The sequence below is a fragment of the Urocitellus parryii genome, chromosome 7 (genome assembly GCF_045843805.1).
Source record: "Urocitellus parryii isolate mUroPar1 chromosome 7, mUroPar1.hap1, whole genome shotgun sequence".
NCBI classification, from domain to species: Eukaryota; Metazoa; Chordata; class Mammalia; order Rodentia; family Sciuridae; genus Urocitellus; species Urocitellus parryii.
Window position 1 is genome coordinate 117108737 of NC_135537.1, and position 11298 is coordinate 117120034.

Consider the following 11298-nt stretch of genomic DNA (forward strand, 5'->3'; position numbering starts at 1 on the left):
ATTTTTAACATTATACTTACTTTCTATGCTCATAATCTTAGAAACAAAATATACTACTGAAAGTAAGCACATTTTCTAATAGTTTTAGTCAAATAGTTACATCTACTGAGAACAAGTGATAGAATGATTCAATAACAATATTCACTTGTCTGAAAAAAACAAGTTATATACTTAAATAAATAACTTATAAAAATGAATATGTCTTTTAGTGTTTTTGTTTCAGCTTGATCTCAAACACAAAAGATTTATACAAGATCATCATCATCCTTATTACTACATTAACCATGCTATCTAATTCCCTTTAAGGAAAAATACTTGCCTGATAGCAAAATAATAGCATTTAAAAGTTTTATATACAGATTTAAGAGTTCCATGAATCCAGAACACTCCCTGAAAAATGTATGGAGCTTTTAGAAAGTATTATTTTGTCCTAGCCAGAAATTTAAAATCCTTTTTGCCATAGGATAAAATACAAAGTTTATGTAGAAGCACAGGGTGATCTTCAACTGCTATCTAATGCTGCCTGATGCATTCATCCTTTTGTTGTGATTACTGGCATCAAATTCCCACTAGTATCATTGGTTATGTTAGTGGAGAAGCCATTAAAACAATATAGTCAACTTTGTTCTCCAGCTTGAACAAGCATTGCAAAATATTCAAAAGGACAGCAATTGGTCTTTCAGACGCATATCCTGCCATAGAAGCACCATTCTCAATTTCCAACATGTTCTTACTTTCCTCTGCTAGAGCTTCAATATATATTTTGCTTAAATCTGGTATGTTGACACTATTTTGATGTCTGGGTTGTTGAAAACTATAGTGTAGTTACATCAATCCTCAACTGAGTCCAAGCAAGAGTAAACTCAATTTCTAGGACATATTTTTTTTCTTGATATTGTAAAAAACATTTCTGATGAAGCAAAGAGATTTGATTGAAAAGTGGTAACTAAAGAAAATCTGCCAATCAATACTTTTGAAAGAAAAAAACCTCTTCTAATATTATGTAATATTCATCTTCAGCAAGGTTGCCTCCACTCTTATATTAACTCTGTAAAACAGTAATCCAGGAGATTAATCTTGAAAAGTGAGTTTAAAAAGGGCATTTGACTTTCTCTCCCTCTCTCCCAAAGAAGTACAGAACTGAGTTGGCAAAAGTTCTCCCATTCACTGGTAGATCCAGGAATCCAGTATTTTTCCCCAAAGGTCCAATTTATGTTTTACTTCCAATTTCTTTTAAAACAATTTACACATTGAATTTTTGGAGCATAAGTTCCAATTTGTGAACAGCCTCTTAACTGTAGGGTAAGGAAAGAATATATTGTCAGTTAAGATCATTGTTCTAGGGCTGGGAATGTAGCTCAGTTGGTAGAGTTCCAGCCTTCCATGCACAAGGCTGTGGGTTCAGTCCCTAGCACTGCCAAAAAAAGATCATTGTTCCAATTCGGATTTTTATTATCCTAGTTGAGAATTGTCCAAAAGCAGCAGCTCACAGGTGAGTACTTTAAGACACTTCAAACATTCAAATTCTAGAGTAGCTTTAGCATTAATTAACTAACTCTGCTTAACCTCTCTGGTCCAGTCTTCTCATTTGAAAAAGAAAAATAATAGCAATTCCTTTTATAACCAGAAAGAAATAATTGATAGGTATGAAAATTGTTAAAAGTCTTGGTCCAAGACCAGAAGTTCAATGACAATAAGTAATTGAAGAAAGTGTCCAGATTCTTACCCATATTTTCTTCAGATTTGAGACCTCATCACCCATATAGAAATACAACACCAATACAGTGGAAGATTGTGATACACTAGGCACAATAAAAGCAATGCTAACCTGTCTATGTTCTCAGGCACAGAGCCCCCAAACCTCTGAGTGCTATCTCACATGGCAAAATGATCTGCAGATGTGATTAGATTAAGGCTGTTGGGATGGAGAGGTTTTCCTGGATTATCCACGTGGGTACAATATAATCACAATCCTTATAATAGGGAGGCAAGGGCATCAGTTTAAGAGATGTGATGAGGGGAGCTGATATGGAATGATGTGGTCAAGAGCCCAGGAATGCAGGTGTCCTCTAGAAACTGGAAGAAACAAGGTAAAGATTCTTCCCTCGAGCTTCTAGAAGGAATGCAAACCTGCCAACATCTTGACTTAGCCTCATAAGATTCTTTTTGGGTTCTTGACCACCAGAACTAAAATGTGCTATTTTAAGCAAAAACAAAACAAAACAAACAAACAAACAAAAACAGAACAAGAACTGAGAACATGGCTGCCCATCTCCCCATCCTCACAGCTCTGGTTAGGGGCTCTATCCAGTTAGAAGCCCCTGCTGGGCTCACACAGCCAGAGACACCCTGGATTCTCTGATCACTCAGTTGCAGTAGTAACATCCCAGGGAAAGGGGAAGGGAGGATCTTGGTCAAAGGGAAGAGACAAAGAGCCTCCCTGGCACAGCTGGAATTCCTGGCCCATCCTGAAGCTACTGCAATGGCAGAGGCCCTGGGGTGGTATCCCTGCCTTTGACCCCATCTCTGTTTTTAATATGCTTGGCTTAGTTTCACATTTCTGTAACTTAATTTTAAATAATGCTGTATTTTAACACTGGCTTGCAAAATTCATGAAAATTTAGTGGTTGGCTCCTCTAGCTGCTAAAAATTAATACCAGCACATGACTCAATGGGGACATATTAGAAGGATTTTTTTTTTAAATCAGGAATAAGGCTCACAGGCATCACTGCTTCTGTTAACACTGCACTGTGGGTCCTATAAATTTATAGGAGAAAATTTTTAAATGAAGCACATAGGAACTGGAAAGATCAAAAAGCCACTGTCAGGGGCTGGGAATTTGGCTCAGCTCTAGAGTGCTCACCTAGCACATGGGAGGTTCTGGGTTTGATCCTCAGCACCACATAAAAATAAATGGATAAATAAATAGATAAATAAATAAATAAATAAAAATATTTTTAAAAAAGGCAACTGTCAGCACTGCCTGGTTATGTGGCCATGTAGGTAAAAGATCCAAAACTGGTCGCTTAGCTATTAGCTCAAAAACTAATGCTATATTTAAACACTAGCCATACTTAGAAAATAAGACAGAATACCAAATGGCAACAAAACATATTGGTTTCTAAGAATGTATCCGATAAAATGATGCAAGGTATTTATGGGGATCATTATAAAAACTGTTGAAAAATAGGAAGAAACAACTAAATAAATGCAGTGTACAAGAAACACCAACAGGAAGTCTCCATATTTTCAAGGTATCATTGTACCTAACTTTAGCTAAAAATTCATTAGAAGGCAAAACCAAAGCCCAGGAGATTGTCCATAGTACTTAAAGAAGTACCCTAAGTGGCTCAAGCAGGATTCTTAACACAGGGGACAGATACCACTTAGGGGCTCTGCAAACATGAGTAAAAAAACAATTATATCTTTATTTTCACTCACGTCTAACTAAACTCAACATTTTCTTTAATCATGAAAGAAGACAGGCCACAAAGGTTCAGCATGTCCTGTGCATTGTTATCCACATAAATTGCAGATATTTTTATATCAATCACCATGTGGTTGGAAATATTGTTTGTGTCTCTCATCTCTTCAAAGTAACAGTAGTTATTAAGCTCACCACCAGATTTTATTATTTTGCATGCTAATTAATAACCAAGGATGCCTATTATATTAAAATTTCTAGTACTCTCATTACTGCACTTCAATAATTGCTTTTCTCTATAATGCCAGTTGCAGGTGTTCAGCATATGCAAGCATTAATCTGAGAAGGTGCTCATATGCTTCAGCACACTGCAGAATGTATTTGTTCTTGACCCACAAAAAAAGGGTTAAAAAGCCCCAAGGCATTTGGAATGTTTCTGGGACATTAAGTTACTGGGCATTATGGGCATTTCAATGAATTCTGGAAGCTTATATGCAAGCCATGCTACCTTGAGTGTTACTATGGCAACTTCTCAAGTGCAACAAGTTCAGCAGACCAGCCAGATGTCATTTCTATTGCATGCAAAGTGGTCCCTCTAATGGAAATTACACTGTTGGTCTGGAACAAGTGAGGATTATCCCATAAACTGCTTAATGTGAGAAGCCTGCTCCCTTTCCCAGCCTGTTCCCTAGCAGGCCTTCCTTTATAAATGTCCCCTGATTACCTTGATTACCTTGCCCCAAGTCTCTCCCATATTCCTCTGCTCACACATTTTTTTTCTCACCACTTTGGTTAACTCCCCTCTTCCCACAATCATATTTACCTTGCTAAGGACCAAGCACAGATTCCAGAAGCAGATCACACAGGGTATAAGTAGGGAGCACTTCCAAGTTGATGGATCATGGGATGTCTCTGAGCTTCTCTCAGCCTCAGCTTTCTCATCTGTACAATGGGGAAAATAAGATCACACAACAAACAGGGCTTTGTGAGAATGAAAAGCATTTGCTTTGCTTAGTTTCATTACAGTGAAACAAGTCATCACATATTAAGACTCTACAAATGATTCTGTGAAGACTTTTTTCCCAAGGTAGTGAGTGCTTATCATTTTATGTTGCTTCCACGTCCACTTTTAAGTATAAGTTTAACTTTCATACAAGAAGCAGGGCTTGGTCACCATAACAGTTCCCAGTACTATAAGGCACCCTATGGCTCCATCTGGTGGCCACAGATTACAACTCAGGCTTCCTTCTACTTTCCAGCTGCTTACCTTCAAGGGAAAAATTAGACATGGCCCAGGAGCTTAGGTGAGCCCCTCCCAGTCACATCCTGACTTCCTGAAACTACTGCCTGCTTTCGCCAATCACGAGTCAAAGCTTCCCTGGGGAACCTATCTGGATCACAAGCTCAGCCCAGTAAGTGTGTAGGCCCAGAAGTCCCCCCCTTCCTCTCTATTGTGCTCTCTGACCTAAGTATGGCCTCCATATGTGCTATGCACTCCCCTCAGGGAGTCTATGAGTCCTACAGACGCTTCAGCTTTCACACTGTGATTCTGTCCCTGGAATCTGAATCCTGATGGTGAAGCCTCCAGAAGGGCTCCATGCAGGTGGGTCTTCTCTCTGTAGCTACCAGCTGAGTTGATAGAGATACTGAGAAACTCCAAGACTTTCATACAAAAGGAGAGGAAAATAATTGATTCATTCCCCAAAATAAGGCATAAAAAGCTATTCTAGGGGGAAAAATGACAATAACTTTTGCAGTGTAGTCTTTTCTGGGGAAGAACAATTTGATACATTTTTAAATGATAATATTCTATATAACAGTAACTTTGAGACCTTAGAAACAGCCATTCTGATATGCCCTTGATATTGAGTTTTAAAGTTTTAAACTATCAGGGGAAGGGGGATAGTAGAGGATAGGAAAGGTAGCAGAATACAACAGTCACTAATATGGCAGTATGTAAAAATGTGGATGTGTAACCGATGCGATTCTGCAATCTGTATTTGGGGTAAAAATGGGAGTTCATAACCCACTTGATTCTAATGTATGAAATATGATATGTCAAGAGCTTTGTAATGTTGTGAACAACCAATAAAAAAAATACCTAAAAAAAAGTTTTAAACTATCTGTAGTTCATCAGCTGGAGAATTACCTCAATTGTATACAATTTGATATATACCAATTTCAAAGATCACAATCTATTACTCTAAATGCAAATGTTACTGGGTATTATAAAATCCCCAAATTCCACATTTAAATAGTTAAAAATCAGTTAAGCATAAAATTGAAAAAAAAGGTTTTGTCCATATTCTTGTTCACATGAATTACCAAAATTTTGTAACTGTCAATAATTCTGTTAATTATGTTACAATAGTAGAAACCCAAACACATGTTAAAAGTGCATAATTATATGAGTATATCTGTGTGTGTGTGTGTGTAATGCTAAATTAACTGTTAATTATGTTATTGTAATCATGTTGATTTAATCACTCTATATTATATATTAAATATATTAAATCATATTTTACTCCATAATGTATACTACAATTATTATTTGTCAAATAAAAATAATATTTTTAGTTAGTTATTTTTTGTCACTCTAACCAAAGTACCTAACAACAACTACTTACAGAAGTAAGTATTTATTTTGGCTCATGGTTTCATTTGTTTTGGCTCATGGTTCAGTCCATGATCAGCCAAATCCATAGCTCTGGGCATAAGATGAGGTAGAGCATCACAGTAAAAGGAATTTGAGACTTGACAGCAGGAAGGAGAGGGAGAGAGAGAAAGAGAGAGAAAGTTTCTCTCCCAAGAACAAAATATAAATCCCAAAGGCATGGTCCCAGTAACTTACTTCCTCCAGCCACACCTTAACTGCTACCTACAGCTCCCACCCAGTTAATCCAATCAGTAGATTGATCCACTGATTAGGTTACAACTCTCAAAAAGTAATCATTTCACCTGAGAACATCTTTGCATTGTCTCACATATGCAATTGTGGATTTCACCTCATATTTAACCATAACAAATACTAATTTTAAAAAATTATAGTTTCATTCTATAAATGTTTTGTCTAGATAGCAACATATATTTCTTGTATGACTGTTTTCTAACTTTAGAAAAAAAAAATTACACTGAAACACCTCAATTTTATTGAGTGAAAACTGAGGGGGAAATTATTTAATTCCCTCTCTCTTATATTACTGTAGAAATATTGGAAAATTGCTACACAACATTTTTAAAAACCAGGAAAGACACGGAAGTGCTGAGGTAGTCACTTATTTAGAGGGACATTTTTCTAAATGACAAGATGACTTTAAATACTTAAAAGAATTTAACAACTATACTATTACATTGGTTCATACATTTATAACAATTTTTGAATATTCGGGAGAAGAAAAAGGTTGCATGAGAATTTCTTTTAATTTTTACTATCTTGGAATGAATGTTTGGTAATTGGAGCATTTTTATTGAGGAGAATTAAAGCATCATAAAAACATTTCAAAGCTATACTACCTACTAAGCTAGAGACTCCCTACTTTATTATAAAATAGGAAAACAGAAGAACACTATTGCCAAGAAATGTGTATTTGGTGTTTCAAATAATCATCTAGAAGGTTCTAAAACTGCCCATATAAATTCTCTTGCATTGTTTTGTGATTTTGATGTACTTCTGTCTGTTTTTTCCTTTCTATACTTTTGTCCCTTCTGCCCTTTGAGAAAACCAGTTCCCTGCTAACTGTGGGCGTGTTCCTGGAGAACAGACTCCTTCTTGTCTGAGGAGCTGCGCCTGGGAAGGCTCCTGTTTCTAATGAAGCATCTGATTTTCCTCAGGGTTGTGTCTTTGTAGTCATTGTCTCTTCATGGGAAGAAAAAAAACTGGATTTGGGGCTGTGGTATGGTTTTATGTAAGCTGCTAGAAGCAAGTGCAATCAATCCATTCCTACCTAGCATATTTATAAATGAATCTGCTATAAAACATCATATCTTTTTAACCAAAATGGACAGTAATTTCTTTGAAATATTCAATAAATGTTTAAGGATTATATAAAGAAAAAAAGAAGAATTTGACTTGATTTTACAGAAATTGGTTCCAAATGATACTGAAAATTTTAATGTAACTAATTTATGGGAAATTATTTCTAGTTTAATACACTGGGTTTTTGTTTTATATCTCTCCTATTTAATGCAATGTTTACCTAAAATTATTTAAAGAGTAATTAAAAACTTCAGTGTGTGCCTAAAAACTTCCCATGAAGCACTCACTTCCTTAAGGCAGGTGTGTAATCCTGTAAATGTGTGCATGCCTGTAGTCTTAGGAGCTCAGGAGGCTGAAGGTGGAGGATCACAAGTTCAAAACCAGCCTCAGCAACTAAGCAAGGTTCTAAATAACTTAATGAGATCTTCACTCAATATTTAAATTTTTTTTAAAGGGCTGGGGAATATGACTCATTGGAACAGCACCTCTGGGTTCAATTCCTCAGTACCAAAAATAAAATAATAAAATGAAATATTCTCTCTTTTTTTCCTCTTTTAATTTTTTAGATGTGTAAAGCATTTAATACTCTATATCCAGCACTTATATTTATTTTGGTCTCACCCTGTAGTTTATTTTCACTGATTCTTATTCAGGGTAGTTCATTTCCTCATGTATTTTGATTTTATTGCTGTGAGTTCAGGTTTCCTAAAAATCAGTCTGTCAGTGTTAGGGAACAAACAGATGATGATGGTGGGAAGCTCTCAGCCTGGAGAAAAGAACATAAACTACATCATTCCTTAGAACCAAGTAAAATTTTTGGTTGGCCAGGTGCCTTCAAACTAAAGACTCTTTACAAAACCTAGTTTATGAATTTGGGGTCACACACTGAACATATAGTTGACATTCTTAGAAAGTTGGGTCTCAATTTACTATTCGAAAATTCACTGGAGAGGTTTTTTTTTTATTTTGATTTTGTCCTTGATTCTCAATGGAGGCAAAGGCAAGAACAGAACCAGCCCCACAAATACTCTGTAGGAGAAGTTATTTTTCTACATCACTTTTAGGGATCTTGCCTTTCAGAGGTCCTAGTTTTAAGAAGAGTTCCCAAACTCCTGGTTCAAGCAGGTATTATGAATTAAATTATGAATTAAAACATGGTCCACAAGTCATAGAGGATATATGTTTAACTTAATTTTATATTTTCTTGACAGTAATTATATGTATTTGTGGGATTCAACGTAATGCTTTGATATGTATACATTTGGGATGACTAAATCAAGTTAATTATCATGTTACCTCATATACATTATTTTTCATTTCTGTAGTATAAATCTTTGAAATTGGCTGCCTTAGCAATTCTGAAATAAAAATGCTTCAAATCTTTGAGTGTCTCTTTGGTCAGGAGCTCTGTTAATCTCTGCATCACTTTATTCTGATATTATTTCTCATCATTCAGTTACCATTTAACTGTCCCCACTCTCCATGGGACATACCTTCCTTACACACTTGGTGACTCTCCTTTGTGTGTTCAACCTTAGAACTGTGATTCTTCTTTATACTCATCTACTTGTCTGTCCTTTCACAGAGCTGAGGACAGACTCTTGTACCATCTGGCCAACAGGCAGAGTGGGAGGATTCAGAGTGTTTCATCAACCAGTCATGTGATTCTGTCTCTGATTTTCCCTAGAATCTTCCTGCTCCTGGTATGCAGTACCCCTCCTGATTTTAGACTCTCAGGATTACACTTATCTTTTGGACTCAATTTCTTAGTTGTAGTTTTGAAGATGTAGTTTCATTTCCTGTCATTATATCTTCAGCCATTCTGCATTTTCCACGTGTTCATTTACTCAATTCAACATTTTTTTTAAATTACAGAGCATTCGCTATCTTCTAAGTCAATTTTATAATAAAACGGTATTAAGTGAACCACAGTGGCACTCTTTTCTCACTGTTTCATGCTGTTTGCTCACTTTCTCTCTCAATAGTCTCATATTCATTTTAGGTTTTATTAGAACTTGAATTTTCTCAAAGAATAGACAAACCAGCAGCTTAGGTTTGGGCTCACAGAATTAAAAAAATATGATTTGTGTATGTCAGATGTGACAAGAGAAAAACTGTAAAACCATTCTATCTTAGCAGTGGCTAATGCCTCATTTTCAGAAACAGGCCAGGGGTTACTTTTGTAAATATTTATTAACAATATCAACACAATTTCTAAGTTTTCAATATAAATTTTATAAGATCCTCTAGTCACAAGTATTCTCTGCCACAACTGTGCAGCAGGTCTGTGCAGATAAAAGAGGAAGCATCCTGAGCAAGGTTCCTGCCACAGGGTCCAGGTTTGCACTCTTGGCACACCCCCACCCCACACCCAGTATGGTGCAGAGGTCTCTCTCCCTACACGCACCCCCTCTCCTCTTCTCTGTGATGTGGCATGATGCAGAATGCACCCACCTAAAATATATACACACTCATTGGCCCCTCTGCTCTCCTAGTCCCAGAAACCTGAGGTGCACCCCGGTGTGGCTGCTCTAGGTGGCCCCTATTCCAGAGCTCCCTGCTGCCAGGGGAGCCCCTGGTAGTAAACCAGGGAAGTGCAGGCAGGGACAGTGAATATTTTTTAATTTTTTATTGTTTTTTTTTAAATAAATGACAGTGGAATGCATTAAAATTCTTATTACACATATAGAGCACAATTTTTCATATCTCTGGTTGTATATAATGTATGTTGACACTAATTCGTGTTTTCATACAGGTACTTTGGATACTGATGTCCATCGCATTCCACAATCCTTGGTAACCCCCTACTCCCTCCCTTCCCCTCCCACCCCTCTGTCCTATCTAGTGTTATCTTTTCCTCCCTGCTCAGGGACAGCAAATCTTAAACCTGGCTGGAGGCTGGTGACACAAGGGAGGAGTCTCCTGATGTGCTTTCCTGGCTATTTTGTCTTGTGATTCTCACTCTCAAGAAAAGAGACATTCCAGGGCTGGAGCTGGGGCTCAGTGGTAGAGCACTTGCTTAACACATGGGGTTCAATCCCCAGCATCACATTAAAAAATATATATACTTATACTAAATAAAGGTATTGTGTTCATCAACAACTGTGAAATACATATTAAAAAGAAGAACCATTCCATACATTTCAGTTTAAAGAGGCCAAGTATTGTGAGTGAAGCTTGTTTATTAGCCTGTGTCCCTCATGGTATATTGAGCATGGATGGTAGTAATATTTTTAGTTGAAAAGAAGTTAGGACAGAAATAACTAATGAGGTTTGAAGAACATAATTACATATGATAAAATCTTGTAAAGCATTTTTGTCTTCTCAGTTTATTTAATGATCCAGATTTGGGAGCATGGGACCAGCCCACTTCAGTTGTAGTGTGCACTCCTACTTGAAGACTTGAGAGTGACGGTCAGCAGATGTATTAAAATCATAAACCTGGTATTTGGACATAAGGAATGCCAGTGCAAATACCATCATAGTAGTGACCTTACTAAGTTAGTGGATTGAACTTTCAACTGATAAATGAAAGTTTGTTTTTTTTTTTTTTTGAGATTGTGGTATTACTTCCAAAGTATTACTTCCAAAAGAGGCATGTAAAAAATATGGGATTTGAAGAAAAAGTAACTGAAAAAGAATGGTATGTGATTAAAAAAAAATCCAGAATCTAGTACCCAAATGGCCCACGGAAAGAAAAATCAAGAATTTCAAGATCCATGATGCTTGAAATAAGTTGTCAGTTTACTGGCCTCCTCTAATTCTTGAAGAGGCTATGAGCAGAAGCAAATGAAAGGGTAACAAACTCTATAACCCTGGGATCAATACTTTCCTAAAATTTGGGCCAAAATTAAGACTAATGAGCTCAGCCTATGGGAAAAACATTCTTTTATTGCT

General features: G+C 36.5%; 1 pseudogene; it reads right to left on the reverse strand.

Annotated features, from left to right (window-relative positions):
* Nucleotides 1-509: 509 nt before the first annotated feature.
* Nucleotides 510-10881, reverse strand: LOC144256127 (coiled-coil domain-containing protein 126 pseudogene; annotated as a pseudogene).
* Nucleotides 10882-11298: the final 417 nt, after the last annotated feature.